The sequence below is a fragment of the Arachis ipaensis genome, chromosome B9 (genome assembly GCF_059453495.1).
Source record: "Arachis ipaensis isolate K30076 ecotype BB chromosome B9, ASM5945349v1, whole genome shotgun sequence".
In the NCBI taxonomy this organism is placed as follows: Eukaryota; Viridiplantae; Streptophyta; class Magnoliopsida; order Fabales; family Fabaceae; genus Arachis; species Arachis ipaensis.
In genome coordinates, this window is record NC_142444.1 from 117616573 (window position 1) to 117633877 (window position 17305).

The 17305-nt window shown below is 40.2% G+C and overlaps 1 non-coding gene across 1 annotated transcript; it reads right to left on the bottom strand.

Annotated features, from left to right (window-relative positions):
- Positions 1-16311: 16311 nt before the first annotated feature.
- On the bottom strand, positions 16312-16419 carry LOC148546053 (small nucleolar RNA R71). Its single transcript, XR_015901450.1, has one exon. It is a non-coding gene; the product is annotated as a small nucleolar RNA R71 (small nucleolar RNA).
- Positions 16420-17305: the final 886 nt, after the last annotated feature.

The window sequence follows — 17305 nt, forward strand, 5'->3', positions numbered from 1 at the left end:
CTCTTCACTTTTTGTAGGATGTTATCTCTAATCTTCGCCTCTATATTAAGGTTTTCCCTTCGTAGGGCGAACTTACATTCTATATATTCCATCTTACTACGGCTTATGCGCAGACCATACACTTCTAGAGCTTCTCTCCATAACTCCAACTTCTTATTTAGGTCATCCCTTGACTCTCTCATAAGTATGATATCATCAGCAAAAAACATGCACCATGGTATAGGCTCTTAGATATGCTCTGTGAATACCTCCAAGACTAATGTGAAAAGGTATGGACTTAAGGATGATCCCTGGTGTAATTCTATACCAATAGAAAATTCCTCTGTCACACCAGCTTAAGTCTTCAAACTAGTTGTAGCCCTATCATACATGTCTTTAATTGCACGAATATATGCGATCCTTACTCTCTTGTTTTCTAAAACCTTCCATAAGACCTCCCTTGACACTCTATCGTACGCTTTTCAAAATCAATAAACACCATATGTAGATTCTTTTTATTACTATGATACCTCTCCATCATCCTTCTTAACAGGTATATCCAAGGTTGCAAGAACCGGACCGGTCAATAAACCGGTAAGGTCACTGGTTTAATGGTTCACTGGTTCGACCGAGGTTCAACCAGTTTAATTAAATATTAAATAAAATTACTAGAAACCCTATGTATAATTTTAAATATATAAATTTAATAATTTCTAACTTAATAAAATTCAAAATTTCACAATTTCACATAATAAATTATCTATAATTTAATATTAGAAGTTCATAAACAACTTCAAACATCAAAGTTTATAACTCAAAATAATCAAAACGCATATAGTGACAAACACATAATGTTCTACTATAAAAAAATCGTTAATAAATAAGTTTTCAACTTTCACAAAATCCTGTTAAACATATATACATGACTATTGACTGACAAAAAGTAGAATTGCAACCAAAATAAAGAGTGCATCTAGAGCAAGTAGGAAAGTTTTATAGAAAAGCAATCCTACCAGAACTTGTCCAAATTGTCAACATATTATTGATAACAGTGATGTATGTGTATATCTTGTACAATGTACCATTTCATTTGAGGTACTATATATTAACACATATGTTCTGTACTTCTATGTGGATATTGCACATGTGTGTGTAAGGTTGTCTTCACGATCACTTGTTCGCCATCACCCTCGTCACATTTGTGTTTGCATTATTGTGTTTGTGTTCCATTCATTTACTCTAGTTTTCATGCTATTGTGCTAGGGAGGGAAAAGTGGAAAACACACTACACAGAAAAAAAGGAAGGGAACATAGTTTCAAACTTTCAGTAGCAAATCAATTAATCAATAGTATAGTTCTAACTTATGAATCAAACTAATTTGAAAACATATTAGCAGCAAAAACTAAATTGAATTGAATTCCAAAGTTATAATCCAAATTAAATTGAATTCAGAATTACATCACTATTCAACAAATTTAATAAATAATGTCTTCTGGCTGTTGTTCCTATTCCATCTTCAACACCCAGCAAAAATAAATTAACCTTCAACAAAAGTAACTCAAACAAATTAACTAAGCAAAGAAAATATTTAATCGAATCATTCAATTCAATCATTATTTTAGAAAATCAGTAACTCGGATTAAGCAAAATTATCAAACTCAGAATCAGAAATCAAAGAACGCAAAACCCAGAATCGGTATTATTAACAAATGTAGAAACCAAGTAATATTAATTAAAGCAGCAGCCCTTACCGGCGGTGAAAGAGGAAGGAAAGTGACGGCGAGGGAGGAATGGGAAGTGACTGGCTGATGACAACGGAATAAGGGAAGTGAACTCAAACAAAGAGCGACAAAGAGCTCAAAGCTCAGACACAAAGAGAGTGAGTGAGAGAGAGAGCGTGCGCTTGAAGAGATGACGATCGACCGAGCAACCTTTGCGACGATGATGCCACGGGGTCAACGCTTCCTTCGTGCGACGGTGATGAGAAGAGGAAAGATGAGAAGGGATTGGCGATGAGAAGAGTGCGACGGCACCCACGATTCCCACCGGCGGCAAAAGCACCATCTATCGGAGAAGAAGAGTTCGGCCATGGGGGATTGTGATGGCGGGCTGGTGGCTGGGTTTAGGTTAGGGTAAAGTTTCTGATTCTCAGAGATGAGAGAAAGAGGTGGGGGTGGCATGGGAATGACACGTTAGAGCTTATATACTCGAATCGGAAATCTTGGAAAAAAGCCGGTCGGTTTTGACGGTTCACCGATTAACTGTCGGTTTGTCGGTTTTCAAACCGGTTTTTTGCAGAATGGTTTTGTTCATACCCTGGGTTGAGCTGTTCGACCCGGGATGTTTAGCGACATGGCGACCGACCTCTTCAGGTCCGACTATCCAATCTCTTCTCAAAGAGATCGGCCAAATCAACAGGAAAGCCCAATAAAGGGCCCAAATAGAGGAACACGACCCAAATCCAAAGGCAATCCAAGCCTATAGAGATAAAGGCGGTTCTCTTGAAGATAAGCTGACTTCACTCAAAATAAGTAAGATAAAGATAAGATAACTAACTTATTTTATCAGAAAGGTCAGCCCAGCCGGACACGTCATCTCCGACCAGTACAGAAGATCTCATCCGAGATCGACCTACAGTTTCAGGTAACCCTCGGAACATTGGCGCCGTTGCCGGGGAACCTGGAAGTCATCCCATCACCATGGTGAATGAACAGGATAACAACTACAACTCAGATTTAGACGACAAAACGCCGCACAAAAACACAGGTGCCACACCAAAAGACACTCCAGAATCTAACGGAGACAAAAACTCATCACATCCGAGAGTAATAGAAGCACTTCAAGATCGCCTAAAGCAACTCGAAAAAGAAAGCCAGTACCAGCAAGAAGTCGGCAAGGATCTATAAAGAGAGGTAAGACGACGTCGAGAATTGAAAGATAAACTCCTACAACTTGAAGCCGATCTCAAAGCAAAGGCTACCCAGACCACCCCTGAGGACAACTCTCGGAAGGATCAAGATCCATTCACTAGGGAAATCATGAAGACTAAAATCCCTAAAGACTTCAAACTCCCAGATATGACCTTGAACGATGGCACTACAGATCCCAACCATCACCTCAGCAACTTCAGAAGCAGAATGTACCTCACCGACGCCTCAGACGCCGTTCGCTGCAAAGCTTTTCCAACGACTATCACGAAGATAGCAATTAGATTGTTCGAGAACTTGCCTCCTAAGTCCATCTCAAGCTTTGACGACCTAGCCAAAAAGTTCTTGGCCAGATTCTCCATCCAAAAAGACAAAGCCAAGCATGCCCCCAGTCTACTAGGAATCAGACAAGGAGATCGAGAAAGTCTTCGCAACTACATGGAAAGATTCAACAAAATATGCCTGGATATACAAAGCTTGCCAACAGAGGCCGCCGCCATGGGCCTCATCAACGGCTTACGAGAGGGACTTTTCAGCCAATCTATATCAAAGAAATACCCCACATCTCTGGATGAGGTGCAAGAGCGGGCAGAGAAGTACATCAACATGGAAGAAAATTCCTGACTTGGGGAGGCCTCGAAATCCGGTTTCACCTACCGAGAAAAAGATAAAGAATCTAAGAAGAAGGAAGATCGAACGGGAGAAAAAATAAAAAAGTATCATAATTACACCCCTCTTCGGGTGTCCCTGGTGGATATTTACAAAGAAGTCTGTAACACAGAAAAGATACCCCCAGCTCAACCACTCAAAGGCAAAAGAGGAGGAGGAAATCGGAACGAATACTGTGAATATCATCGGGTCTGAGGACATTCCACCAACGAATGTTTTGATTTAAAAAATATCATAGAAAAATTAGTAAGAGAAGGAAAACTAAATTGGTACCTGGCCACCCGAGATGATGAGCAAAGAAAAAAGATGAAGAGATGAAGATATCAGACGAGCTGAGCGATCACCTCGTATGCCAGAAAGACATGTCCACATGATACACGGAGGATTTGCAGGAGGAGGAATCTCCAAGTCATCCCGCAAAAGATATCTCAAAGAAGTTTATCATGTCGAAGGGAAGGAGGAAGCACCCGACATCCCTGATCTCACATTCACCAAAGAAGACGCATCAGGTATCATCACAGGACACGACGATCCCATGGTCATCACCATCATACTGGCGAATGCCAATCTCCACCGCATATTAATAGACCAAGGGAGCTCCGCCGACATCTTATTCAAAACTGCCTTCGATAAGCTCGGCTTAGAAGAAAAGGAGCTTAGAGCATACCCGAACAGCCTGTTCGGACTAGGCGATACCCCAGTACAGCCACTGGGATACGTGTCACTACATACAACCTTCGAAAAAGGGAACCAATCCAGAACACTCAAGATAGACTACATCATGGTCGACGTGAGTTTAGCCTACAATGCCTTAATAGGTCGGACAACACTAAATCAACTCGGCGCAATAGTCTCAACTCCACATCTATGCATGAAATTCCCAACTATAGAAGGGATAGCTATGATAAAAGCAGATCAAAAGATGGCACGCCACTGTTATAACGAAAGTCTAAACCTCAGAGGCAGAAAAGAAGAGTTCCATACAATTGAGCTTGGTGGAGTTCAAAGGCGAGAAGAACTCCGTCCACAGCCCGAAGGTGAAGTAGATAAAGTTCAGATCGGAGATACCTCAGACAAAACAACTAATATTGGCACGATCCTGAAAGGAAACACAAAAGAATTACTAGTACAGTTCTTATGAGATAATGTCGATCTCTTCGCATGGAAAGCCGCAGACATGCCAGGCATAGACCCCAAGCTAATGTGTCATAAGTTGGCGGTTTATCCAGGATCTCGGCCGGTACAACAGAGACAAAGAAAACTTGGGCCAGAACGATCCCAAGCTGTGGAAGAACAGGTACAAGCACTACTGGAGGCAGGATTCATAAGAGAAGTCAAGTACCCACTATGGCTAGCTAACATCGTCTTGGTGAAAAAATCCCCATGTATCCACCAGATCAAGAAAAGACCTCGTTTTTGACGCCAAAAGCAAATTACTGCTACATTGTGATGCCTTTCGGTCTCAAGAATGCGGGAGCTACTTATCAAAGGCTAATGAATAAAGTCTTTTTCAGATCATATCGGAAAAATCATGGAAGTCTACATGGACGACATGTTAATAAAGACACAAAGTAAAGAGACATTATTGTCCGACCTGGCCCAAGTGTTCGACACTATAAGGAAGCATAACATGCGACTCAATCCCACAAAATGCACATTTGCAGTAGAAGCAGGCAAATTCTTAGGTTTCATGCTCACACAAAGAAGAATTGAAGCAAATCCAGATAAATGCCAGGCTATACTCAACATAAAGAGCCCAACTTGTGTCAGAGAGGTAGAACAACTCAACGGGAGATTGGCAGCCTTATCCAGATTCTTAGCAGGATCAGCTATAAGATCTCTCTCCTTCTATGCCACTTTAAGGAAAGGAAAGAAGTTCGAATGGACAATGGAATATGAGCGAGCCTTCCAAGATTTCAAAAATTTCCTGGGACGACCACCTATCCTAACTCGACCACGAGAGGAAAAACCACTCGTATTATACCTTGCAGTAGGAAGTCAGGCAGTAGCCTCAGCACTGGTTCGAGAAGACGACAAAGGGCAACAGCCTGTATATTTCATCAGTAAAGCGCTGCAGGGATCCGAGCTGAATTACCAAAAAATAGAAAAGTTCGCCTACACTCTCATACTGACATCTCGACGACTTCGCCCGTACTTCCAGGCCCACACCATTAGGGTTCGGACCGACCAGCCCATCAAGGGGATACTGCAGAAAACAGATCTAACAGGCAAAATTTTTTTAATGGGCAGTTGAGTTATCCGAGTTCGACCTCCAATATGAAGCTCGGACAACCATTAAATCACAATACTTAGCCGATTTCATCACAGAATTCACAAATACCCTAGAAACCCCACAGAATGGAATCTCTACGTGGACGGGTCTTTAAATAAAACTGGAAGCGGCGCAGGTGTGATAATAGAAAGCAACCAAGGAACCCAAGTTGAGCTTTCCCTCAAATTTGGATTCCCAGCCTCAAACAACCAGGCGGAATATGAAGTGTTACTAGCTGGTTTGAAGCTGGCTAAGGAGGTTGGAGCTCAAAAACTCAACATCTTCAGCGATTCACAAGTAGTCACCTCACAAATAACAGGGAACTACCAAGCCAAAGATCCCACCATGAAAAAGTATTTGGATAAAACCAAAAAACAGCTCGGACAATTCAGGGAATATAAGATCTGTCACATACCCCGCGAACAAAATGCCCGAGCTGACGCACTCTCAAAACTAGCCAGCACCAAACCAGGGGGCAACAATAGAAGCCTCATCTAGGAAATACTGCAGAATCCATCAATCTCGGAAGAGGAAAAAGTCCTAGCCATAACAAGTCAGGATCAAGGATGGATGACCCCCATAATTAATTACCTCAAAACAGAAACACTCCCCACAAATGAGAAGGAGGCAAAGAGGTTAAAACGGGAGGCTCAGTACTACACCATCATAAACAACACCCTATATAAAAGAGGGATCTCAATACCACTACTAAAATATGTGCCGACCTCCAACACAAGGGAAGTTTTAGAGGAAGTACACAGTGGTATTTGTGGCAATCATCTCGGGACACAAGCTCTCACCAAAAAGGTACTTCGGGCGGGATTCTGCTGGCCAACTCTACAAAAAGAAGCTACAGAGTTTGTAAGGACATGCCCACCATGCCAGAAACATGCCAACTTTCACATCGCCCCACCAGAAGAGCTCATCAGCATAACCTCACCTTGGCCATTTGCAAAATAGGGACTTGATCTTCTCGGACCCTTTCCCCAGGGATCAGGACAAGTCAAATTCCTCATAGTCGGAGTAGACTATTTTACAAAGTGGATTGAGGCAGAGCCCCTAGCCAACGCCACTGCTCAAAGAAGTCAGAAATTCCTATATAGGAACATTGTCACGAGGTTCGAGGTTCCATACTCCATCACCACAGACAATGGCACTCAATTCACAGATGCATGCTTCAAGAGATTAGTAGCCGACTTGAACATAAAGCACCAGTTCACCTCCGTCGAACATCCTCAAGCCAATGGACAGGCCGAAGCTGCCAACAAAGTCATATTGGCTGGGTTGAAACGGAGACTGCAAGATGCAAAGGGAGCTTGGGCCGAAGAACTTCCACAAGTCCTATGGGCATATCGAACAACGCCACATTCCACCACAAACGAATCACCATTTCGACTAGCATATGGAATGGAGGCAATGATCCCAGTAGAGATTGAGGAAGGGTCGCCTAGAGTAGTCCACTACAATGAAGAAGCCAACTCTCAACTTCAAAGAGAAGAGCTCGACCTACTTCCAGAAATCCAAGAAAGTGCCCAGATCAGGGAAGAAGCGCTAAAGCGACGAATGGCTTTAAGATATAATCAAAGGGTAGTGCCAAGAGGTTTCGCTGAGAATGATCTCATCCTAATCCGAAATGATATTGGGACAACTCGACACGGAGAAGGAAAGCTGGCAGCAAACTGGAAAGGACCCTACTGAGTCATAGAAGTACTTGGAAAAGGCTATTACAGACTCTCCGAACTCAATAGACGAGAGCTTCCCAGATCATGGCACGCCTGCAACCTAAGAAGGTATTATAGCTAGAGAAGGTAACAGATCTCGGATGCACTCTTTTTCCTGAAAAGGTTTTTTAATGAGGCACCAAGTTGAGATCCAGAAATTATCCGAATTAAAGGGATGAAAAACTCCCGCATATATATATTTGCACTTGCTTTTGAATAAAATATATTTTTAGATATTCTACAAATTCTCAAGACGCATTAATCTGAAGCATTCATCATCCGATTATAAAGCAACAGATCGGCAGAAAGTGAAAAACAGATTCACTGCACGATCATGATGGAAGACCAATAAAGATGAAAATGTGATTCATCTAAAGGTCGACCGAAGAAAGACAGAAACTACCTTCTACAAATCGGCAAAGATGAACACCCGAATAATGCAAGAAGTTATCGAAAGTGATCCGAAAAAAGAACCTGATGAGGTCTTATGGATTGCTAAATAATAACTTAAAGACTGGCCGACATAGAGAAGTCGGACCAAGTCAACCCAAGTTATCAGCAAATCCCTGGAAAGAGGTCTGGCCAACCCTATAAAAGAAGAATTTCTATAACTTAGAAGAGATCGACCTAACGAAGTCGGACTCCTACAAAAATAAGTTATAAAAGTAATCCCTAAAAGAGACTTGACAAAGGTCCAATAAAGAGGATTACAAAATAACTTAGAAGAGATCGACCTAACGAAGTCAGTCTCCTACAAAATAAGTTATATAAGTAATCCCTGAAAGAGACCTGACAAAGGTCCAAGAAAGAGGATTACAAAATAACTTAGAAGAGATCAACCTAACGAGTCGGTCTCCTACAAAAATAAGTTATAAAAGTAATCCCTGAAAGAGACCTGACAAAGGTCCAAGAAAGAGGATTACAAAATAACTTAGAAGAGATCGACCTAACGAAGCCGGTATCCTACAAAAATAAGTTATAAAAGTAATCCCTGAAAGAGACCTGACAAGGGTCCAAGAAAGAGAATTACAAAAATAACTTAGAAAGAAGACAACATAAAGAAGCCGACCTCCTACAAAAAGTTATAAAAGTAGTCCTTAAAAGAGACCTAACAAAGGTCCAAGAAAGAGGATTACGAAATAACTTAGAAGAAATCGACATGACAAAGTCAGGTCCACTACAAAAGTAACTTGGAAAAGGACGACGTAAAGAAATCGGTTATAGACAAATACAAGCAAGTAAACCGAAATACGAATTGGATCCACACATCTACGACCTCCAAGTACAAAGCAGTTCAAAGAGGCCGAGCAGTAAGGCTCCAGTATTCTAAAAACCCAGAAAAGTGCCAAGACAAGTGTAAACAAGCATGCTATACAATATTATAAAGCTTTAGGGTCAAGCCCAAAAGCTTGAAAGCTACTTGTTTTTTTTTTTAAAAAAACAAAAGTTGCTAAACAAGCAACCAAAAGGAGTACCAGCAGTCAGCAAAATATTCAACTATACAAAATAAAGAGTTTTAAAGCCCTCAAGCCGGGCCAACTATGCAAACATCCAAAGAAAATTCAGCTAAGATTAGAAGACTTCTCGGCAGCATCAGTCTGAGGAGAAGAAAGGCGAGTCTGAATAGGCACAGCATCCACGGTTCCATCATCCCGGTTCAGAATCTGGCAATCCGGGTCAGACACAACTGGAGGAACTGAAGAGGTTGACACTTTGGCAGAAGACACAGGGGGAGGTTCAACATCATCATCATCCTGGTCATCAGGGACAATCTTACCATCCCTCACAACATTATCCAGGCTGAAAAGAGTAAGGTCGGCCTCGAGAGCAATAATCCAAACCTGCTCCCTCAAGCTCTCATAGGCAGCAGTTACGATGCCAACAAGATGACCTTGGAGCTCGGAGTAATCAGCTCGGGCATTCTCCAACTCCTCCCTCAGGCGCACCACCTCCCGATAAGATGTCACATAACTGTCCTTATGCCTCAATGCCGTGTCCTTGGCCAACTGCACAGAAGCCGCCAGAGCAAGGGAACTCGCCTTTTCGTTCTCCAGATCCTTCTCCAACTTGGCTACCTTTACCTCAAGCTCTTCCTTCAGGTCCTTCATCCGGTCGAACTCCTGTTTAGCCTCCTCCATAAATTCCTTGGTGGCATGGAGAGGAAGATTCTGTGCAGTTCGGTACAAGGCAGCCCCCATATATGCCATTTTAACACTGTTTCGGGTCATAAAATCCAGATGGCGAAGGACTGACACATCATCCCTGGGGAGGGTACCGTAGGGACCGATTTGCTGATCTGCAAATTTGATTGCATTAAAATCAGGGGCGTCAAGGTTAAAGGCCTCAATTGTTTTCTGTTTCTTGTTGAGAGGAGCACCAGAAGCAATGGCAGAAGTCTGTGGAGGATCAGTCAGACGAACTCGAGGAGTGGGGATCACCTTCCTTGGCCCATGAGAACTTGGCACAGGCGGCTTCACAGGAACTTGAGAAGATCCCTCTCCGGCCACCTTGGCCGAGATGTTTTGAGCAGCAGCAGCCTTCTTCGCCTTCTTATAGGCCTTCATGGAATCATTGTTTTTCGACATTTCTGAAAATACAGAATCAACCATAAATGACGAGTTACAACATAGGAGAAGAAAAGCTCAGAAACAAGTATAAAAACAAGTCAGACAGTACCCAAAGGAGTTCAGACCAAAGATGGATCACTCAAGAATCTTTTTGTATCCAGATGGGGTGGTTCCCCCCACAAATCTTCAAGAACAACTACAAAAGCCTGCTCAACCTCATTAAGCATCTCTCATGTATAATGTGGCACTCTCACATTCTTTTGCCACTCTAGAGGAAAAGTAGGCTCGTCATTCTCATCAAGAAAAAAGGGGCGGACCCTCTCAACAGCACGGACTCGGAAGAAATAATTCTTAAAATCTTTAAAAGACTCATCATACATGGCAAAAACTTTATGCCCCTGGGCCGATCTGAAAGAAACCCAGGAAGCTTTCTTTTTGGAGGAACCTCCGGGCTTGGCCGAGATAAAAAGATAGAGGAAAAGAGTTTCAGAAGGTGTTACGCCTAACTCTTGGCAAAGCAGTTGAAATATTTTGATAAAACCCCAGGAATTCGGATGAAGCTGGGATGGAGCAATGTTACATGACCACAACAAGTCGGTCTCAAAAGCAGTAAAAGGAAAAGTAACGTCCAACTGGCTGAAGAAATATTCATAGGCGTAGAAGAAGGGACGCTCCCCCTCGACGAAAGTAGGAAAACAAGCCCTCTCATCAGATTCAGGAGCTACAAGCTCATAATCCCTCTCCCGAGCTTGTTACCACAGATCCTATGACGTTTCCTCAGCTCTACACAAAATTCAGCATCCACGACTGAGACACACATTAGGACAAGGGAGTCTAGCCAATCGGACATCCCCTCGGAAACTTTGGAAGACACCTCTACAATGTTATTGCGAGAAGACATGAGGCCAACTAATCCTACAAAAAGAAAAGAAGATTGAATTACTAAAAAGCATCTCGGAGGAGGGGCAAAGTAACTCGACTAATATGATACAGACGAACAAATAGAAAAGGAAAATCCCAAGACTCAAACCAAAGTCCTGGGGAATCCTTTGGAGGCAGTGGCAAAGCAAGGTTTCTGGAAAAATCTACAGCTTACCTCTCGGCATCCCCCAAACAAAAAGAAGATTTCAAACAGCAAGCATTTTCATAGGAGAAAGACAAAACACAAAAAAGTACAAAAAGCCATCAAAGCCACTATCTTTTTACAAAAAGCTTCGACAACACCAAACATGCCAAGCAGAGAATCGTCAAAGACACAGCCTTTTCTCCAGAATCAAACAAAAACCATCATCGAAAGCAAAAGCAGAAACGGTGATAACATGCAAAAGCCCTAAAAGCATCAAGCAACAGGAAAGGCGAAAAAGTTCATACGAAAGACGAAGAACCTCCCAGAACGTACCATACAACAGCAATTAGGCGCAACAAAAACAGAAAGATCCAAACTTTCTCCAAGCAAAATCAAAACTTCAGCACAAAACCAGAGCCAAAGCAACAAAAGAGGAAAGTAATTGCAAAATGGAACTAACCTGTAGAAATGAGAAGTTTCGGAAGAAGTAGAAAGGAAGGAATCGCTGGACCACTGGAAGGCACCGCAACGCAAGAAAAGACAGAGACAGAGAAAACGAAGGAGTTACAAAGAAAAAGGAAGAAGAGAAATCATTTTTCTGAGGAAGCAAAATTCAAAATAAGGCCAGGAGAAACAGAGCAATTAATACCAATTAATGAAGGTATTAAACCCTCGCACGTTCCCTAGACCAAAGCGCTAATTACAAAAGTGCGCGTTTTTAGAGGAAAAACGTTCTACATTCAAAAAATCTCTACAAAGAAAGGAATCAACAAAAGTGCTCGAGTTCGGCTTCAAAAAGTTTGAAGTCAAAAAACTCGACCTCAAAGCAGAAGACCGAGCTCAAGCAGGGGCACTGTTCATACCCTGGGTCGAGCTGTCCGACCTGGGATGTTTAGCGACATGGCGACTGACCTCTTCAGGTCCGACTATCCGATCTCTTCTCAAAGAGATCGGCCAAATCGATAGGAAAGCCCAATAAAGGGCCCAACTAGAGGAACACGACCCAAATCCAAAGGCAATTGATGAGCGGATAATTTATACGCTTTTTGGCACTGTTTTTAGTATGTTTTTAGTAGAATCTGGTTACTTTTAGGGATGTTTTCATTAGTTTTTATGTTAAATTCACATTTCTGGACTTTACTATGAGTTTGTGTGTTTTTCTGTGATTTCAGGTATTTTTTGGCTGAAATTGAGGGACTTGAGCAAAAATCAGATTCAGAGGTTGAAGAAGGACTGCTGATGCTGTTGGATTCTGACCTCCCTGCACTCAAAGTAGATTTTCTGGAGCTACAGAACTCAAAATGGCGTGTTTCCAATTGCGTTGGAAAGTAGACATCCAGGGCTTTTCAGCAATGTATAATAGTCCATACTTTTAACGAGTTTAGATGACGTAAAATGGCGTTGAACGCCAGTTCTACGTTGCTGTCTGGAGTTAAACGCCAGAAACAAGTCACAAACCAGAGTTGAACGCCAGAAATACGTTACAACCTGGCGTTCAACTCCAGAAAGAGCCTCTGCACGTGGAACATTCAAGCTCAGCCCAAGCACACACCAAGTGGGCCCCGGAAGTGGATTTATGCATCAATTACTTACTTCTGTAAACCCTAGTAGCTAGTTTATTATAAATAGGACTTCTTACTATTGTATTAGACATCTTATGATCTTCGGATCATCTTTGAATTATATTTTGATCCTATTGATCACGTTTGGGGGCTGGCCTCTCAGCCATGCCTGAACCTTTCACTTATGTATTTTCAACGGTAGAGTTTCTACACTCCATAGATTAAGGTGTGGAGCTCTGCTGTTCCTCAAAGATTAATGCAAAGTACTACTGTTTTTCTATTCAATTCAACTTATTCCGCTTCTAAGATATTCATTTGCACTTCAACTTGAATGTGATGAACGTGACAATCATCATCATTCCCTATGAACGCGTACCTGACAACCACTTCCGTTCTACTTTAGATTGAATGAGTATCTCTTGGATCTCTTAATCAGAATCTTCGTGGTGTAAGCTAGATTGATGGCGGCATTCATGAGAATCCAGAAAGTCTAAACCTTGTCTGTGGTATTCCGAGTAGGATTCTGGGATTGAATGACTGTGACGAGCTTCAAACTCGCAATTGCTAGGCGTAGTGACAGACGCAAAAGGAGGGTGAATCCTATTCCAGCATGATCGGGAACCTCAGATGATTAGCCGTGCTGTGACAGAGCATTTGGACCATTTTCACAAGAGGAGGGGATGTAACCATTGACAACGGTGATGCCCTTGCATAAAGCCAGCCATGGAAAGGAGTAAGACTGATTGGATGAAGACAGTGGGAAAGCAGAGATTCAGAGGAACGAAAGCATCTCTACACGCTTATCTGAAACTCTCACCAATGAATTACATAAGTGTTTCTATCCCTATTTTCTGTTTAATTAGTATTATTTTCGAAAACTCCATAATCAATTATTATCCGCCTGACTGAGATTTACAAGGTGACCATAGCTTGCTTCATACCAACAATCTCTGTGGGATCGACCCTTACTCACGTAAGGTTTATTACTTGGACGACCCAGTGCACTTGCTGGTTAGTTGTATCGAAGTTGTGACAAATTATAAATTGAGATTAGAGCACCAAGTTTTTGGAGCCATTACCAGAGATCACAATTTCGTGCACCAAGTTTTTGGCGCCGTTGCCGGGGATTGTTCGAGTTTGGACAACTGACGGTTCATCTTGTTGCTCAGATTAGGTATTTTTCTTTTGTTTTATTTTCAAGAATTTTTTCCAAAAAAAAAAATCTTTCAAAAATTTCTCTTTTGTTTTCGAAAAAAATTTTAAAATAAAAATGTTTTCAAAAATATGTTTTTCTTCAGAATTTTTAAGAATGAATTCTAGAGTTTCATGAAGCATGTTGAAGTATGCTGGCTATAAAACCATGTCTAAATTCTTTTGGACAGAAGTTTTGGCTTAAAATTGAATGAATTACACTCATATTTTTACTAAAGCTTGGCTGGCTATTAAGCCATGTCTAACCCTCAGATTGGAGCTTTAGACTAAGAATTGAAGATTCCTGGAATTCATATTAAAAATTTTTAAATCCATATTTTTCTTTTTCAAATAATTTTTGAAAAATCCAAAAGAATTAGAAAATCATAAAAATAAAAAATATTTCATGTTTCTTGTTTGAGTCTTGAGTCAAGTTGAAAGTTTGGTGTCAATTGCATATTCATCTTGCATTTTTCGAAAATTGCATTCATGCATTGCATTCATAAATGTTCTTCATGATCTTCAAGTTGTTCTTGATAAATCTTCTTGTTTGATCTTAATGTTTTCGTGTTTTGCATCTTTTCTTGTTTTACATGTGCATTTTTGCATCCATAGAGTCTAAACATGAAAGATTTCTAAGTTTGGTGTCTTGCATGTTTTCTTTGCATATACAAATTTTCAAAAATAAGTTCTTGATGTTCATCTTGATCTTCAAAGTGTTCTTGGTGTTCATCTTGACATTCATAGCATTCTTGCATGCATCCATTTGTTTTGATCTAAAAATTTTCATGCATTGAGTCTTTTTCATGTTTTTCCCTCTCATCATTAAAATTTCAAAAATCAAAAAAATATCTTTCCCTTTTTCTCTCTTAAAATTTCGAAAATTAGATTTGACTTTTTCAAAAATTTTTAAAAAAATCTAGTTGTTTCTCATGAGTCAAATCAAATTTTCAATTTAAAAATCTTATCTTTTTCAAAATCTTTTTCAAAAATCAAATCTTTTTCATTTTTCTTAGTTATTTTCGAAAATTTTTAAAATATTTTTCAAAAATCTTTTTCTTATTTTTATATCAAATTTTCGAAAATAACAATAACAATTAATGTTTTGATTCAAAAATTTCAAGTTTGTTACTTGCTTGTTAAGAAAGATTCAAACTTTAAGTTCTAGAATCATATCTTGTGATTTCTTATGAATCAAGTCATTAATTGTGATTTTTAAAATCAAATCTTTTTCAAAACTAATTTCAATCATATATTTTCAAAAATATCTTCTTATCTTATCTTTTTCAAAATCATATCTTTTTCAAAAATTTGATTTTAAAATATATTTTCTAACTTCCTATCTTCTTATCTTTTCAAAAATTGATTTTCAAATTTGTTTCAACTAACTAACTAACTTTTTGTTTGTTTCTTATCTTTTTCAAAACTACCTAACTAACTCTCTCTCTCTAATTTTCGAAAATATCTTCCCTCTTTTTCAAAAATTTTTTTTAATTAACTAATTATTTTAATTTTTGATTTTTTTTATTTTCGAAAATTACTAACCTTTTTCAAAAACTATTTTCGAAAATCACTAACTCTTTTTCAAAAATTATTTTCGAAATTTTCCCTCTCTCATCTTATTCTATTTATTTATTCATCTATTAACATCTCCTCACCTCACATCTCTGCTCTCCTCACCCTTGTGTTTCTTTCTTTACATTACATTCTTTGTCCCCTTCCTTTCTTCCACTCACACAAGGACTTCTATACTGTGGTATAAAGGATCCCTATTATTATTATTATTATTATTATTATTTTTCTGTGCCCTCTTCTTTGTCATTTGAGCAGGAGCAAGGACAAGAATATTCTTGTTGAAGCAGATCCAGAACCTGAAAGGACTCTGAAGAGGAAACTAAGAGAAGCTAAATTACAACAATCCAGAGATAACCTTTTAGAAATTTTCGAACAAGAAGAAGAGATGGCAGACGAAAATAATAATAATGCAAGGAGGATGCTTGGTGACTTTACTGCACCTAATTCCAATTTACATGGAAGAAGCATCTCCATTCCTGCCATTGGAGCAAACAACTTTGAGCTGAAACCTCAGCTAGTTTCTCTGATGCAGCAGAACTGCAAATTTCATGGACTTCCATCTGAAGATCCTTTTCAGTTTTTAACTGAATTCTTGTAGATATGTGATACTGTTAAGACTAATAGAGTAGATCCTGAAGTCTACAGGCTCATACTTTTCCCTTTTGCTGTAAGAGACAGAGCTAGAGTGTGGTTGGACTCTCAACCCAGAGATAGCCTGACCTCTTGGGATAAGCTGGTCACGGCTTTCTTAGCCAAGTTCTTTCCTCCTCAAAATCTGAGCAAGCTTAGAGTGGATGTTCAAACCTTCAGACAGAAAGAAGGTGAATCCCTCTATGAAGCTTGGGAAAGATACAAGCAGCTGACCAAAAAGTGTCCTTCTGACATGCTTTCAAAATGGACCATCCTGGATATATTCTATGATGGTTTATCTGAGCTATCAAAGATATCATTGGATACTTCTACGGGTGGATCCATTCACCTAAAGAAAACGCCTGCAGAAGCTCAAGAACTCATTGACATGGTTGCTAATAACCAGTTCATGTACACTTCTGAGAGGAATCCTGTGAGTAATGGAACGCCTATGAAGAAAGGAGTTCTTGAAATTGATACTCTGAATGCCATACTGGCTCAGAACAAAATATTGACTCAGCAAGTCAATATGATTTCTCAGAGTCTGAATGGAATGCAAGCTGCATCCAACAGTACTCAAGAGGCATCTTCTGAAGAAGAAGCTTATGATCCTGAAAACCCTGCAATAGCAGAGGTGAATTACTTAGGTGAACCTTATGAAAACACCTATAATCCATCATGGAGAAATCACCCAAATCTCTCATGGAAGGATCAACAAAAGCCTCAACAAGGCTTTAATAATGGTGGAAGATACAGGTTTAACAGTAGTAAACCTTTTCCATCATCCACTCAGCAACAGACAGAGAACTCTGGACAAAATACCTCTAATTTAGCAAACTTAGTCTCTGATCTGTCCAAGGCCACTGTAAGTTTCAAGAATGAAACAAGGTCTTCCATTAGAAATTTGGAAGCACAAGTGGGCCAGCTGAGTAAAAGGATCACTGAAATCCCTCCTAGTACTCTCCCAAGCAATATAGAAGAAAATCCAAAAGGAGAGTGCAAGGCCATTGACATAACCACCATGGCCGAACCTGTAAAGGAAGGAGAGGACGTGAATCCCAAAAAGGAAGACCTCCTGGGACGTCCAGTGATCAATAAGGAGTTTCCCTCTAAGGAACCAAAGGAATCTGAGACTTATCTAGAGA